We start from the raw sequence: 18,701 nt of genomic DNA, 5'->3' as shown, positions 1-18,701 counted from the left end.
TTTGATAAGCTCCTGGGTTTGACCTTTACACCTGATCTTAAATGGAACACATACATCAAGTCTGTGAGTAAGGTCGCTGGGAAAATGGTGGGATCCTTCTACCGCTCCAGAAGATATCTCACTAATGATGCAATTCTCTATCTACATAAGAGCCAAGTACATCCAAAGATGGAGTACTGCTACCACATCTGGGCGGGGGCTGCAAAAAACAGCCTATCTTGCCTTGACAGAGTACAAAATAGACTCCTTGGCTTGGTGGGGGGATGCCCTTTTCTCTACCCTGCAACCTCTCTCCCACAGAAGAGACGTAGCGAGCCTGTCATTGTTCTATCGTTATTTCCATGGCAGATGCTCGTCTGAGCTCCATTCTTTGGTCCCCCCCCTCGCCAATCTTTCTCAAAAAACACTCGACTAGCTGAAATCACCGTCAATAATTTTCCCCACTCCCTATCTGTGCCTAACTCAAAACGTAGATACCATGAACAAAGCTTCTTTCTTAGAACTGCACGCCTGTGGAACTCTGTTCCGCTTGTCTGTTTCCCTCCCGACTTCAACCTGGATGTCTTCAAGTCCAACACAAACAAATTCTTGATGAACCGCGCCCCCCCCTAAGTAATGACACCTTACCAATTCTCCAATACTATTGCTACACTATCCCTCTGATTACTGTACACACAATAACCCTTATCCCTGAGTGGCCATTGGGCCTTGATAAGTGGTGAACTCCATGTAAAAAAAATTTTTTAAAAAAGACTCGGTACTAATTTTTCAAAGGAAATAAGTTATAACACAAAAATGTCCCTCGTATTTAGTAAATTATTGGATTAGCAAGGACTTGATTTTTCATGTTAAGAATAGCTTTCTAAATAGTAACATTATTATTAATGGAAGGGGGAGTGAACTGAATTTGAATATTAAAATTTAAAAAAGCTAACAACAATATTGCAGTAACACCTCTGCGACACCTCACTTCAAAGCATTGATATCTACCCTGAACAACTTATGCCTCACTTCTAATTTTATAATTTCATACCTTCGAAGAGTTTAAAACAACCCACAACATAGCAGCCGTTCAATCAAATTTTGTCCAATGCACACTACACCCATTTGTAGCCCTTGAGCCCCTGAAGGGGCATAGGCCATCTACAACTTTTTGCAGATGCTTTTGTAGCAAGGAGTTCTTTTTTCAGGGTGAGGGTGCTGGCCCCACGCCTAACCTTCCCAGAAGGTACATACAGCGCCTAGCCTTCCTAAATGGTCACCCATCTGGTACTGGCCAGGCTCAACGTTGCTTAGCTTCGGCGATCTGGCGAGAACCGGTGTGTCAACGTGATTGTGCCGTATATAATGCACACTACATAGTGTATTATTATTACGTGAAGGGAAATAGTCTTCATATAACGCTTAAACAAATGTCGGTGAGACATAAAAGATCGAGTTGTCAAAACTGTCACATTAGAATTGATAAATCAGACAGAATACCCCTGCAAAAATCCTAATCCTTTGGCATCCATCTCTCCAACCGCATTTTAAGGGCAAGTTGATTTAGCTGTGAGTGCTTACTGTTACGAAGTGCATACAAGATCTCATTTGTACCCCCTCGACGTAAATACTCCCAACAAACCCGACAAGCAGCTAAATCCCGCCCCTTCACAGTGGAGATCCCTAGATGTAAGAGAGCCTTCTACTCCAGTAGTTTCTTCCCCAGAACCGCTAGACTTTGGAACTCCCTACCAGGATCCTGCTTCCCCAACTGTACTGACATGCAGATGTTCAAGTGTAACGTGAACCAACATCTTGCTGCCCAACTCCCTACATAGTACCCCTGTAGCTTATGTCTCTGATAGTAGCCCCCTACATCAAAGTGGCGATGTGCCTTGTTTGGGGTGAAAATGTAATAAAAAAAAAAAAATTTTTTTTTAATTAAAAAAAAAAAATTTAAAAAGAAAATTTTTTTTAAAATTTGTGAAGCTTTCTTTACGAGAAAACAACAAAATTAGCAGGAGCAGCGAATACATCGTTGAACGTTTCAGTGGCGCGTTACAGTTGCTGTATACACCCACGAAATTTTCGTAAAAGCTAGAACTCGTCTTGTTTCCGCTGACGCCGTTGGAAGCATAGAGATGTTGTGTTTTCAGCCAATCACATAGCAAGGAAAGAGAATATAAAAATATTTTCCCTAACAGCCCTCCCTGGAGCCTATCTGTCCACTATAAAAAGGGGGAAAACGCGCCCAAACCAGTCAGTCGAGCCCAGAGTCACAGTCAGTCAACAAGCATGGGGTAATCATTGGCTCCGTCGGATTTCTTTTCCCGACGTTAAAAAATCACTTTCGCGCGCATCATTCATCAACTTTTCCACATGGAAGCACCAACAGCGAGAATTAACATTCACATTTCTTATTTCATCATGTTTCCTATTCGCACCCGACTTTTCTCTCCTAAGAAATTACAAACATTAACTTTATGCCAAAAATCTTCTGAACATTCTCACATCCTTACGAACTTTGAACACTTTAGTTTGTTTTTGCTTTCATTAAATTTGTTTTGTTTTTTTTAAAATAAACGACTGAGAAATCAATCATTTAAAATTTAAACCCATATTGTTTGTCTGGTTCCTTCTCGCTTATTCCTAATATAACAGGATTATAAGGTGAAATTGCCATATGGCAGGGCCTAAGCAATATTAAAAATTAGTAACAAATGTCCTTTGGGTCAAGATCAAAGTGTAGTATCTGTTCCGGCAGATGCTGCACTTAAGATAATTTGTACCAGTCAATGGAGGGGAAACCCTCTATACTGGGAACCGCCTGGGTAATACCTAGGAGGTCCACCCTCCCAGGCCTTGCCACCGGGCTTTCCGGTGGGGCAAGTTTATTGCTTGCTGCCTGAGGCGCCCCGACCGGGGAATGCCGACGGGGTTTCTCAGGCAATTTTTAAAATTGCAGGAGTGCCCCTCCTTTAGGGGAGCCTGCGGGGTTCCCACTTTCCGGCCTTGTGCCACATAATGCTGATGTGGGCAGCATTTAAATAAAAACCCTCTATACTGGGACAATTATTATTTTTGGTAACCAGAGTGCCCCCTTTTTGCCTACTTTTAGGGGAGCTGGTTTTTACCTCACATTAAAATCGGCCTTGTGCCTAATTTGCTCAGTGGGGGAGCAAATAAATACCATCTGTTCCGGCAGATGCTGCACTTAAGATGGTTTGTACCAGTCAATGGAGGGGAAGCCCTCTATACTGGGACAATTATTATTTTTGGTAACCAGAGTGTGCCCCCTTTTTGCCTACTTTAAGGGGAGCTGGTTTTTACCCCACATTAAAAACGGCCTTGTGCCTAATTTGCTCAGTGGGGGAGCAAATAAATACCATCTGTTCCGGCAGATACTGCAAGCTATGACTAGCTAGAACTAGCTATGACTAGCAAAGACCAGATGTGGGGGCAACCCCGCATGCCTGACCTTTAACCAGCTCCTATTTCCCACCTCTCGGGAGCTGGTCCCCTTTTTCCCTTCCCCCTCCCTTCACTCCTCACATTAAAAATCGGCCTTGTGCCTAATTTGCTCGGTGGGGGAGCAAATAAATACCATCTGTTCCGGCAGATACTACACTTAAGATAATTTGTACCAGTCAATGGAGGGGAAACCCTCTATACTGGGACAATTATTATTTTTGGTAACCAGAGTGCCCCCTTTTTGCCTACTTTTAGGGGAGCTGGTTTTTACCTCACATTAAAAACGGCCTTGTGCCTAATTTGCTCAGTGGGGGAGCAAATAAATACCATCTGTTCAGGCAGATGCTGCACTTAAGATAATTTGTACCAGTCAATGGAGGGGAAACCCTCTATACTGGGACAATTATTATTTTTGGTAACCAGAGTGCGCCCTTTTTGCCTACTTTTAGGGGAGCTGGTTTTTACCTCACATTAAAAACGGCCTTGTGCCTAATTTGCTCAGTGGGGGAGCAAATAAATACCATCTGTTCCGGCAGATGCTGCAACCTATGACTAGCAAAGACCAGATGTGGGGGCAACCCCACATGCCTGACCATTAACCAGCTCCCATTTCCCACCTCTCGGGAGCTGATCCCCTTTTCCCCTTCCCCCTCCCTTCACTCCTCACTTTAAAAATCGGCCTTGTGCCTAATTTGCTCGGTGGGGGAGAAAATAAATACCATCTGTTCCGGCAGATACTGCAAGCTATGACTAGCTATGACTAGCAAAGACCAGATGTGGGGGCAACCCCACATGCCTGACCTTTAACCAGCTCCCATTTCCCACCTCTCGGGAGCTGGTCCCCTTTTTCCCTTCCCCCTCCCTTTACTCCTCACATTAAAAATCGGCCTTGTGCCTAATTTGCTCGGTGGGGGAGCAAATAAATACCATCTGTTCCAGCAGATACTGCAAGCTATGACTAGCTATGACTAGCAAAGACCAGATGTGGGGGCAACCCCACATGCCTGACCTTTAACCAGCTCCCATTTCCCACCTCTCGGGAGCTGGTCCCCTTTTCCCCTTCCCCCTCCCTTCACTCCTCACTTTAAAAATCGGCCTTGTGCCTAATTTGCTCGGTGGGGGAGCAAATAAATACCATCTGTTCCGGCAGATACTGCAAGCTATGACTAGCTATGACTAGCAAAGACCAGATGTGGGGGCAACCCCACATGCCTGACCTTTAACCAGCTCCCATTTCCCACCTCTCGGGAGCTGGTCCCCTTTTTCCCTTCCCCCTCCCTTCACTCCTCACATTAAAAATCGGCCTTGTGCCTAATTTGCTCGGTGGGGGAGCAAATAAATACCATCTGTTCAGGCAGATACTGCACTTAAGATAATTTGTACCAATCAATGGAGGGGAAACCCTCTATACTGGGACAATTATTATTTTTGGTAACCAGAGTGCCCCCTTTTTGCCTACTTTTGGGGGAGCTGGTTTTTACCTCACATTAAAAACGGCCTTGTGCCTAATTTGCTCAGTGGGGGAGCAAATAAATACCATCTGTTCCGGCAGATGCTGCAAGCTATGACTAGCAAAGACCAGATGTGGGGGCAACCCCACATGCCTGACCATTAACCAGCTCCCATTTCCCACCTCTCGGGAGCTGGTCCCCTTTTCCCCTTCACTCCTCACTTTAAAAATCGGCCTTGTGCCTAATTTGCTCGGTGGGGGAGCAAATAAATACCATCTGTTCCGGCAGATACTGCAAGCTATGACTAGCTATGACTAGCAAAGACCAGATGTGGGGGCAACCCCACATGCCTGACCTTTAACCAGCTCCCATTTCCCACCTCTCGGGAGCTGGTCCCCTTTTTCCCTTCCCCCTCCCTTCACTCCTCACATTAAAAATCGGCCTTGTGCCTAATTTGCTCGGTGGGGGAGCAAATAAATACCATCTGTTCCGGCAGATGCTGCAAGCTATGACTAGCTATGACTAGCAAAGACCAGATGTGGGGGCAGCCCCACATGCCTGACCTTTAACCAGCTCCCATTTCCCACCTCTTGGGAACTGGTCCCTTTTTTCCCTTCCCCCTCCCTTCACTCCTCACATTAAAAATCGGCCTTGTGCCTAATTTGCTCGGTGGGGGAGCAAATAAACACCATCTGTTCCGGCAGATGCTGCACTTAAGATTATTTGTACCAGTCAATGGAGGGGAAACCCTCTATACTGGGACAATTATTATTTTTGGTAACCAGAGTGCCCCCTTTTTGCCTACTTTTAGGGGAGCTGGTTTTTACCTCACATTAAAAACGGCCTTGTGCCTAATTTGCTCAGTGGGGGAGCAAATAAATACCATCTTTTCCGGCAGATACTGCAAGCTATGACTTGCCAGGACTAGCTATGACTAGCAAAGACCAGATGTGGGGGCAACCCCACATGCCTGACCTTTAACCAGCTCCCATTTCCCACCTCTCAGGAGCTGGTCCCCTTTTCCCCTTCCCCCTCCCTTCACTCCTCACATTAAAAATCGGCCTTGTGCCTAATTTGCTCGGTGGGGGAGCAAATAAATACCATCTGTTCCGGCAGATACTGCAAGCTATGACTAGCTATGACTAGCAAAGACCAGATGTGGGGGCAACCCCACATGCCTGACCATTAACCAGCTCCCACTTCCCACCTCTCGGGAGCTGGTCCCCTTTTTCCCTTCCCCCTCCCTTCACTCCTCACATTAAAAATCGGCCTTGTGCCTAATTTGCTCGGTGGGGGAGAAAATAAATACCATCTGTTCCGGTAGATGCTGCAAGCTATGACTAGCTATGACTAGCTATGACTAGCAAAGACCAGATGTGGGGGCAACCCCACATGCCTGACCTTTAACCAGCTCCCATTTCCCACCCCTCGGGAGCTGGTCCCCTTTTTCCATTCCCCATCCCTTCACTCCTCACATTAAAAATCGGCCTTGTGCCTAATTTGCTCGGTGGGGGAGCAAATAAATACCATCTGTTCCGACAGATACTGCAAGCTATGACTAGCTATGACTAGCAAAGACCAGATGTGGGGGCAACCCCACATGCCTGACCTTTAACCAGCTCCCACTTCCCACCTCTCGGGAGCTGGTCCCCTTTTTCCCTTCCCCCTCCCTTCACTCCTCACATTAAAAATCGGCCTTGTGCCTAATTTGCTCGGTGGGGGAGCAAATAAATACCATCTGTTCTTCAGATGCTGCAAGCTATGACTAGCAAAGACCAGATGTGGGGGCAACACCACATGCCTGACCTTTAACCAGCTCTCATTTCCCACCTCTCGGGAGCTGGTCCCCTTTTTCCCTTCCCCCTCCCTTCACTCCTCACATTAAAAATTGGCCTTGTGCCTAATTTGCTCGGTGGGGGAGCAAATAAATACCATCTGTTCCGACAGATGCTGCAAAGCTATGACTAGCAAAGACCATATGTGGGTGTAACCCCACATATCTGACCTTGGTCACTGAAGGGGCAACCCTTCATGACAACAGTTTCTAATCCAGCTCCCACTTCCCACCTCTCGGGAGCTGGATCCCCCCCCCCCTTTCCCTCCCCTTTCCCCCTATCTCCACATTAAAAAACGGCCTCCTGCCTAATTTGCTCAGTGGGGAAGCAAATAAATAAAAATATCAAAGTGTAGTATCTGTTCTTCAGATGCTGCACTTCAATTTCTTGTTCTCTGTCGGTGGAGGAGAAATCCTTCACGTATAAGACAATTTTTATTTTTGTTCCTTTCCTCCACATTAAAAAAACGACCCTGGTGTCTAACTCTGTCCTGTGGGGAGACATTGTAAATAGGAACAGAATACAGTACAGTATATAATACACATGTATATAATCAAATAACATTATAAATAATATATAATACACATGTATATAATCAAATAACATTATAAATAACATATAATACACATATATATAATCAAATAACATTATAAATAACATATAATACACATATATATAATCAAATAACATTATAAATAATATATAATACACATGTATATAATCAAATAACATTATAAATAACATATAATACACATGTATATAATCAAATAACATTATAAATAACATATAATACACATGTATATAATCAAATAACATTATAAATAATATATAATACACATGTATATAATCAAATAACATTATAAATAACATATAATACACATGTATATAATCAAATAACATTATAAATAACATATAATACACATATATATAATCAAATAACATTATAAATAACATATAATACACATGTATATAATCAAATAACATTATAAATAATATATAATACACATGTATATAATCAAATAACATTATAAATAACATATAATACACATGTATATAATCAAATAACATTATAAATAATATATAATACACATGTATATAATCAAATAACATTATAAATAACATATAATACACATGTATATAATCAAATAACATTATAAATAATATATAATACACATGTATATAATCAAGTAACATTATAAATAATATATAATACACATGTATATAATCAAATAACATTATAAATAACATATAATACACATGTATATAATCAAATAACATTATAAATAACATATAATACACATGTATATAATCAAATAACATTATAAATAACATATAATACACATGTATATAATCAAATAACATTATAAATAACATATAATACACATGTATATAATCAAATAACATTATAAATAACATATAATACACATGTATATAATCAAATAACATTATAAATAACATATAATACACATATATATAATCAAATAACATTATAAATAACACCGCAAGGCGGGGCAAATACTGATAGCAGGGGCTGGAAAAACATTGTATCCCACAGCGTAACTTGAAAAAAGAAAAAACCTATCCCGGAGTTCTACTATATAGATAACTGGCTGTACCCTGCCACGCGTTGCTGTGGCTCAATTTGGTGTAATGTAAAAATCTAATAAAAAGAGATAATGCATGTTTCTTATATTCTTAGTACAACAATTCACTCCAAAAAGTGAAAAAAAAAAAAGGCGAAAATGTTTAAAACATGGTACTCTTGCAGAATTGGATCCGGATCCTCGGGAGTTTCCGTCCAGCATGGCTTGGACTCGACCAACAATCACTTTTTGCCAAAATATTTGAGTCCATAATTAACCAAGCTCTAGTCCATCACCTTACTTGTTTGTCTGGTTCCTTCTCGCCACCACACGCTTATTCCTAATATAACATTACACTCTTTTTACACATAATTATCGATAACAATTATTTTTCCTCTTAACAACTCGTATTTTTCTGCTAATATTATGACGTCATACCATCGTAGTCTCCATTTAATTAACCACACGCAAAATTGTTAGCAACAGATCAGAGCTGTCTCTATCCATTTTTAATGTACATACTTTATAAACATTAAAATTAATTTTTAAGAAGGCAATTAACCCTTTATGACCTATTTGAACTAATTCGTTCAATCATAAATAAATGAGTGTAATGGCATAAATAAAGTGGGAATTGATTCAAATACGCCTTGTACGTATTAGTTCAGTATCTGGGTAGATGCCAGATACCTCCAGATTGCAACTGTCCATTGCTTACATTCAGTATGCTGCCATCTGTCTCAGAGAGTGGAGGATTTCGTTTGTTGTCATAAACACTGTTTTTCAAGCACTATGGATAATAATCAAGGTAAGTTTATGAAATGTAAAAATTCTCAGTGGTAGTTTTAACTATTGAACTTCATAATTTTTCCAGTTTGAAGACAATCATAGTATCATTACCCTTTAAACTAAATAAAATTAATCTATTATAAATATAAAAGTAAACGTGTCTGTGTGTGTCCGTGTACATTTTCCTATGCAATAACTCTGTTAATTTTCAGTCTACAGACTCGAAATTTGATATATAGGGTACTGAGATTTGGGAAAATCTTTGTGATCGGTTTTCGTCCAGAAATTTTGCTGTTAAGGGGCCAAAGTTCAACGATTTGACCTTTGAGAACTCTACCAAACTCCTCCGACAAGTTTTGGTCTAAACACTTGAAATTTTAGATATAGGTTCCTCTGTGTGTGTGTGTGTGTGTGTGTGTGTGTGTGTGTGTGTGGTCACGAATAGGGTCCTATATGGTTGAGTATTTTAAAAAACTGATTACATATAATGATAGAAGATTATCGAGACACAGGAATGGGTATGTTTGATCCTGCAGAACGGTGCTTCATTAAAATTGTGGGGGTCTGCGTTCGCGCCTGGCCTCCATAGAATGGAAATAGACACAAGCTGAATGTGTGTGTGTGTGTGTGTGTGTATGTGTGTGTCTGGTCACGAATAGGCTCCTATATGGTTGATTATTTTAAAAAACTGATTACATATAATGATAGAAGATGTATTGAGACACAGGAATGGGTATGTTTGATCTGGCATAATGCTGATTCATTAAAATTGTGGGGTCTGCGTACGCGCCTGGTCCACAAAGTATGGAAATAAAAAATTTAAAAATTAAAAAAAAACGTTTACAAGTGTTTTTGATATAGATGTAAATAAAAATACTTTGATAAGTTTGTTTTAATTAAATAGGGATGGTATAATAAAATTGTGGGGTCTGTGTTCGCGCCTGGCCTCCATAGAATGGAAATAGGCACAACCTTTAATAAAGACTTTTCATATCTATCTGCGTAAATATACTTTGATAATTATGTTTCAGTTTGAAGAAATATGGTATAATAAAATTATGGGGTGTTCAATCGCACATGACCTCCATAGAATGGAAATATGTCACAAAGTTTAACAAGATTTTTAATATAGATCCACAGAATATTGTGATAAGTGTTTCAGTGTGAATAGGTATGGTATAATAAATTATGGGGTTTATCTATTTTATTTTTACTTTCATTATATTTTGCTTTGGTTTTGATACCCCCAAATTTGAAGCTATCTCTTTACAACCCTTCCTTTTTATAACCTATCATACTTTCATAAATCAGAGTCCATTTTCTGGAGGCTGTTTTTAAACCCAGTCAGCGATGTGTACTTTTGCTAATATATATATATCCCCCCCCCCAGCAAGATACTCCACAAAATATTCAACAAAAACACTATCAAACCGAGCTACAGTTGCGGTAATAACTTAGAAAAGATAATAAAAAACCATAATAATAAAATTTTAAGCAACGACACAAGTTAGGAAACAGGGTAACAAAAACGTGCAACTGTATTAATACATCCAAATGCCCCATTAAGGAAAAATGTCTCACAACCTGTGTAATTTATCAAGCTAATATTAGGGAAGACCCCACCACTTGCAAATCCTACATCGGGAAAACTGGTAATACCTTTAAACAGAGATACACAGGCCACAAAATCTCTTTCCTAAACCCAAATTACAGAGATAAAACATCATTAGCTACATACTACAATGATCTAACGAGTAAAAATTTGACACCTATTGTTGACTGGCACATCCTAAAAAAAGCAAAAACTTGCCAGTCACTAAATTCACCTTGCCTTCTTTGCTTAAATGAAAAACTATTTATCACAAAATCTAATTAATAAATAAGAAACAAGAAACCTCCATAAATTGCAGACATTACAAATCGCATCTGCTCTCTCACTTGCAAATTGCTCCCAATAAATTCAACTCCAACACGATCCATATGCAATATCCGACAGTTGAACACCTACACATCCTAACCTCCTCAAGTCCAATATTCACAAAATCCAAAATCAGACTTTTCCTGAGTAAAACCATACATAAAATTTTTTTTAAAAAAGACTAAATTTAACCATCATAAGTTTAAAAATGACATATATCCTGAGTTTTGCAATTACCATCATTATGAAAAGTCTTTAATAAATTTACTAATACACAAATTAATAAATCAACATTAAATGAACAAACGAAATAGAAATTAATATTAGGGAGGTCCAAAAGAAACCGATTTTGTTTAAGTAAGATAAAACAAAGCTATTAAATGATGCCACCTTCTCTTCTCCTTTTCTTATTCCCTCTTCCTTATTCCCCATTCCATCTCCCCCTACCACCTTCCTTCCTTTCTCTTTTTTACGCCTCTAACCCCCCTTCCCTCCCTTCAACCGTTCACTGGAAGCCCAAACAACATTCAACAGACCTGGATGAATTCCTAACCTCTTCTCAGATATAAGTATATTAAATTAAAATAAACTTTAAAAAAGTGAATTTTATGACACACTGACCTTGAAAGTCTTGGACAGGCGGTGAACTACAGACAAAGGAGCCTCTCACTTGTTGAAGATAACATCTGTATAGCTCTTGATTTGGAACTCAATCCCCTCAACCCACAAACCCTGACCCCTACACCAACACGAAAATGAATAAAGACACAGATAAATAATTAAATAAACAAATACGAGAATAAATAAACTAACAAATTCGCACCCAATTCAACCCTGTTCTCCGCGAAGCTGAATCTTCACCCTTATGACCTGTTAAAAAAAAAGCCTTCTTTTGCTGAGGATTAATTTTCGTTCTTCATTTAGAATTTCGTTTTCAAAAATAAGGGTTGTTGCCTGATGAGGTCTCTAGTTAGTAAATATTAGCAGACCGAAACATGCTCATAACTGTGTAGCAACAAACTACTGCTTATGTGAAGACAAATTTAAAATGTAACTTGCTCTACTGCTGTATTGAGCACTCTTGTATAAACCTTGTTATATTTCACTGGTTACCCTACCTTTGGAATATAGCAACCTCAAAATATATATATATATATATATATATATATATATATATATATATATATATATATATATATATATATATATATATATATATACTAGCAGAAGTACGTGTCGTTGACTAGGTTCAAAAACAACCTACAAAAAATGGACTGTGATTGATGAAAATATGATAGGTTATGAAAAGGAGGCGGTTGTAAAGAGATAGGTTTTAATACTCAAAAATTTGTTTCCATTCGTAGCCAAGAGTGACCAACAAAATGTTTCCTTACAAAGAGAAAATGTTATATATATATAATATAAATATACAAGAAATACATGTTACCATAGTCAATAAAAGTTACTTTTATGGTAGAAAAGTTCATTGGTTTGTATTTTTAAGTAGTTTGTAAAAAAAATTTTTTTTTTTTTAATTCACGAACCGGTTTAAAGAAAAATCAAAATGGCAGCGACTTTGAAATGGAGAATTTGAAGGAGGGGCACGACACAATATGATTCAACTCCAAAAAATAAATAAAAGCTAACGTGAATTAAGATTAAAGTTAAGGTGTTATTGTGGACCCTCGCCCCTTTTAAAAAACCTTGTTAAACTTTATAGCATATTTACATTCTATGGAGGTCAGGCGCGAACAAACACCCAATAATTTTATTATACCATATTTCTTCAAACTGAAACATAATTATCAAAATATACTTACGCAAATAGATATGTAAAGTCTTTGTTAAAGTTTGTGCCATATTTCCATGGAGTACAGGCGCGAACGCAGACCCCACAATTTTATTATACCATCCCTATTTAAGTTGAAACATACTTATCAAAGTATTCTTGTGTACATCTATATCAAAAACAAGGGTTTTTTTTTTTTCATTTTTTATTTCCATACTTTGGGAGCCAAACACCTGGGCAACGCCGGGCTGAAATGCTAGTATATCTATAAAAGTGAAAGTGTCTGTGTATCTGTCTGTCTGTCTGTGTATATTTCCCTACGCAATAACTCTGTCAATTTTTAGTCTACAGACTCGAAATTCGATATACAGGGTACTAAGATTTGGGGATTTTCCCAAATCTCTACCAAACTCCCTCGACAAGTTTGGGTCTAAACACTTGAAATTTTAGATATAGGTTCCTTGGATATGGGTCTAACTTAATAACTTGATTTGAGCCCAAAAGAATAAATGTTAAGGGGTCATAATAGGGGTCAAAGTTTAAAAAATTTTTTTTTTTTTGCTCAGCATACACCTCCAAACACCCGGGCAACGCTGAGCACCCATACTAGCATATCTATAAAAGTGAACATGTCTGTGTATCTGTGTGTCTGTGTGTCTGTGTGCATTTACCAACGCAATAACTCGGTCAATCTTTAGTCTACAGACTCGAAATTTGATATACAGAGTACTAAGATTTGGGAAAATCTATGTGATCGGTTTTTGGCCAGAGATTTCGCTGTTAAGGGGTCAAAGTTCAACGATTTGACCTTTGAAAACTCTACAAAACTCCTCCGACAATTTTAGGTCTAAAAACTTGACGTTTTAGATATAGGTTCCTTGGACATGGATCTAACGTAATAACTTTATTTGGGCCCAAAACAATAAATTTTAAGGGGTCATAATAGGGGTCAAAGTTAAAAAAATTAACCGCTTTTTTTTTTTTTTTTTTTTTGCTCAGCATACACCTCCAAACACCCGGGCAACGCCGGGCTGAAATGCTAGTATATCTATAAAAGTGAACTAATTGTAGGGTTTTTTTTTGTTTTTGTTTTTTTTTTTTTCAAAAACAATCAAAAATGCAAATCAGTAAATATAGACCTGCTGTTTAAAATAACGGGCATGGTGGAAGTTTTTAATATTACGGAAATATCATATCTTAAAAAAAAAAAAATAATAATAAAAAAACGAAAAATGTACAGTCTGAATATTATGCGAAAACAAATATATCATAATACTAGACTACCCGTGACCCGTTGGGTCAGTATGTTATAGTAGCTATGGAATTCATGTGTGAGCGTGACACTTGTGACATAAAGAAAATAATTTTTTTTTTCAGAAACATTTCTATGAAAGTATATTAAAATGAAAAAAAGAATATAGATAGATTTCTATGAGTCGTTCTGTTTATTATAATTGATTATTTTTGAAAAAAAAATTACAGTTACTGAATTATAAGTGGTTGGCCATATTTATAGGTAAATATGCACCGAACAGATGCCATAATACTTATTATAGTTAAATTCAAATTTTGATATATCTGCTTTTTTTTTTTTTTTTTTTTTTACATCGTTCATTTCTGTATTACGTTTAACTTATTTTAAACACCACTCTTCCCATGTTAAATAACAATTTCAAAATAATAACGTTAATATTTCAGCGTCCCAATTGTTCTTTTTTCTTTTTTTTTTTTTTTTGCGTTTAAATTATCCAAATAAACAATTGTTAATACTGTCTGCTTTTTTTTTTTTTTACGTCGTTCATTTCTGTTATTACGTTTAACCCCACTCTTCCCATGTTAAATAATAATTTCGAAATAATAACGTTAATATTTAAGTGCGTAGGTCATGCGCGCATGCGCAACTGGATGTCGTAAACCGGAAAGTGGGTTACATACATTGTTACAAGGTCATTTTATAATTATATAGATATATATGTAATCTATCTTTATTCATGATGGGAAACAAAAGTACTTAAGTTTAATATCAATCAATACTTACAAAATGATAAAAGCATCAAATATTTTTAATGAATGCGTTACCATTTTTTTTTGTCTTTTTAAATGTTTTTTTATTATTTCAACAGGGTTGTAAAATTTTGTAAAAATAATTTCTTTTGGTAAATTTTATACGACCAACCAAATATAGAGGAAGATTCACAAATAATTATCAAACCAAACACATAAATCTGAACATCGCTTGAGTAGGTGTATCAGAATTTTTGTAGGAATTTTTGACACCCCCTAACACGAAACTGCGAATAAAATATAAAAAAAAAAAACTCGTAATTTCTATTTTAAAAGTGGGTTATTTATTTTCTTTATGGATTATACTTCCAAAATAAACTATTAAAGTTGTTTTAAAAGTAATAGAAATATTATTATTGTTTTTTTTTTTAAACAGTAATGGAATTAATTGATTTTACGAGCTCAGTAGTTTTCAATTTTTAAACTTTAAAAATCTATCAAAATTTTTCTATTGATTCTATTTTTACGATATTTTCAGGGTCAATGTGAAATTTTATTCTCTTTTCAATAAACTGAATATAATATTTTAGACAAACGTTTTTTTTTTTTAATTCACGCCCTCCCCCCATTTTCAAATGTCTATTAAAAAGTAAATAATTAATTTACTCACCAAAGTTTTATATATCACAAATTAAAGATAAAAGATCAATAAATAATATATTCAAATTAAAAAAAAAGTAGTGTTTTTTAGAAATTTACCTGTAAAGTCCGAAGTTTAAAACCTTTTTTTTTTTAAACCATGTTGTTGTTTTTTCTTTTGTTATTTTTTTAAAAAATGAAACTTTGGTCCTTGCTCCTTTAATTGAAAAAAAAATTAGGGCTTGAATTACATTTTTCGAGTAGTTATAAGCTGGGAAAGACAGGGGGTCGAATGATTTCACGCCTCCCATTTTGAAATGTCTATTAAAAAGTAAATAATTAATTTACTCACCAAAGTGTTATATATCACAAATTGAAGAGAAAAGGTCAATAAATAATATATTCAAATTTAAAACAAAAAAAAGTAGTGTTTTTTTAGAAATTTACCTGTAAAGTCCGAAGTTTAAAACCTTTTTTTTTAACAAACCACATTTTTTTGTTTTTTTTAAATGAAACCTTGGTCCTTGCTCCTTTAATTGAAAAAAAATTAGGGCTTGAATTACATTTTTCGAGGAGTTATAAGTTTGGAAAGACAGGGGTGGAATTATTCAATATTTTTTCACGAAATTTCTGACACACCTATCGTTTGAAAGTCGCTATTGACATTGAACTAAGATTCACTGAACAAATTTGGTTTAATCTATGAAGAGCCTTCATAAAGTGAAACCGCTACAAACTAATATTGCTAACACATAAATAAATGTTATTTGTTTTATGTTGATACAGAGATTTCGTATTCTTTGTCGAGTGTTGTTATTTTCTGGATTTCATAATTTTTTTTTATATGTAAGAATGTGGATTGGTGAAATCTTTTTATCAATCGGCGATCCTGTTAAATTTACCCTTAATGGTACCGTGGATACCTTGATTTTAATAAAATTGTGACGCACGAAACCTTTGTAGCGTCTACCCCGGAACTAATTTTGACAGTGACATTGAACATTCACCGTTTCCGGAGGGCTCCAAAAAAAGACAAAAAAAAGCCGTGGCGCTAAATTCGAGGAGTCTCTCGCTCTTTTTGCTCGCGAACACCAGAGGAGTAGGACGCATTACTGCCACGCTCTGTCGCTCGTGCGTGACACACCCTGTGCCATTTCCAATGGTGAAACCACACAAAAAAAGAAAAACATTCTTCTTATCTATTCACTCTGCTCCTTACCCGAACAGCTTTTCTAAAGAAAATTAATTTATCGTTTCTTTCCAACTTAACGCCAAAAACATTTGACCAGTCGGGAAGGATTTCTTCTTTTTTTTCGGACTCAAAATAAACACGAGTGTGATACACCAGGGCAAATAAATTTACACCTCTTATAACAAGCCAAGTCTGATTATTTGTTTTTAATTAATTTTTCTAAATATTTGTTTTCTTATTAATATGTTTGAAAAATTAATTTTAAGTGAGCTGTTTGTTGCTTTGCCCAGCGAGCACCTCGCTTCACCTTGGTCTTATAAATTGATAACTCTCGATAATAAATTGGCGACCTCCTCACTTGCACCCTACAAGCTGTTTTTATTTGTTTTTTTAATTTTCTATTTCTTTTGTTTTGTTTTTTTTTGTTTTTTTTTGGCACTTCTGCATGACAGCGCCATGAGGCGACTGAAATGAGTTATCGACCCCTGTTCTTTGAATGAGAAATGCCCTCTATCGGCCGTTCTGTGAACCTCAAATATATAATAACAAAACAAATAACAAAAAAATATAGGAACCGCGAACCATTTATTGTATAAGAAATATAATTTTAATGTTTTAATATTTCTTTGAAATGAATGGTTTTTAATTGAAAATAAAATAAATGTTAAAAAAAATGAAACATTTATTGTATAAGAAATATAATTTTAATGTTTTAATATTTCTTTGAAATGAATGGTTTTTAATTGAAAATAAAATAAATGTTAAAAAAAATGAAACATTTATTGTATAAGAAATATAATTTTAATGTTTTAATATTTCGTTGAAATGAATGATTTTTAATTGAAAACAAAATAAATGTTAAAAAAATGAAACATTTATTGTATAAGAAATATAATTTTAATGTTTTAATATTTCTTTGAAATGAATGGTTTTTAATTGAAAATAAAATAAATGTTAAAAAAAATGAAACATTTATTGTATAAGAAATATAATTTTAATGTTTTAATATTTCGTTGAAATGAATGATTTTTAATTGAAAACAAAATAAATGTTAAAAAAATGAAACATTTATTGTATAAGAAATATAATTTTAATGTTTTAATATTTCTTTGAAATGAATGGTTTTTAATTGAAAATAAAATAAATGTTAAAAAAATGAAACATTTATTGTATAAGAAATATAATTTTAATGTTTTAATATTTCGTTGAAATGAATGATTTTTAATTGAAAACAAAATAAATGTTAAAAAAATGAAACATTTATTGTATAAGAAATATAATTTTAATGTTTTAATATTTCGTTGAAATGAATGATTTTTAATTGAAAACAAAATAAATGTTAAAAAAATGAAACATTTATTGTATAAGAAATATAATTTTAATGTTTTAATATTTCTTTGAAATGAATGGTTTTTAATTGAAAATAAAATAAATGTTAAAAAAAATGAAACATTTATTGTATAAGAAATATAATTTTAATGTTTTAATATTTCGTTGAAATGAATGATTTTTAATTGAAAACAAAATAAATGTTAAAAAAATGAAACATTTATTGTATAAGAAATATAATTTTAATGTTTTAATATTTCTTTGAAATGAATGGTTTTTAATTGAAAATAAAATAAATGTTAAAAAAATGAAACATTTATTGTATAAGAAATATAATTTTAATGTTTTAATATTTCGTTGAAATGAATGATTTTTAATTGAAAACAAAATAAATGTTTAAAAAAATTAAACGTTTATTGTATAAGAAATATAATTTTAATGTTTTAATATTTCTTTGAAATGAATGGTTTTTAATTGAAAATAAAATAAATGTTAAAAAAATGAAACATTTATTGTATAAGAAATATAATTTTAATGTTTTAATATTTCGTTGAAATGAATGATTTTTAATTGAAAACAAAATAAATGTTAAAAAAAATGAAACATTTATTGTATAAGAAATATAATTTTAATGTTTTAATATTTCGTTGAAATGAATGATTTTTAATTGAAAACAAAATAAATGTTAAAAAAATGAAACATTTATTGTATAAGAAATA

At 35.0% G+C, this 18,701-nt stretch overlaps 1 pseudogene; it reads right to left on the bottom strand.

Annotated features, from left to right (window-relative positions):
* Window positions 1–1,229: 1,229 nt before the first annotated feature.
* On the bottom strand, window positions 1,230–1,346 carry LOC145270020 (5S ribosomal RNA; annotated as a pseudogene).
* Window positions 1,347–18,701: the final 17,355 nt, after the last annotated feature.

The sequence above is a fragment of the Euprymna scolopes genome, chromosome 45, assembly GCF_053919585.1.
Source record: "Euprymna scolopes isolate OS-2025 chromosome 45, ASM5391958v1, whole genome shotgun sequence".
Taxonomy (NCBI): domain Eukaryota; kingdom Metazoa; phylum Mollusca; class Cephalopoda; order Sepiida; family Sepiolidae; genus Euprymna; species Euprymna scolopes.
Note: the sequence above shows the minus strand (reverse complement) of the source record. Positions and strands in the feature narration are given on the sequence as shown.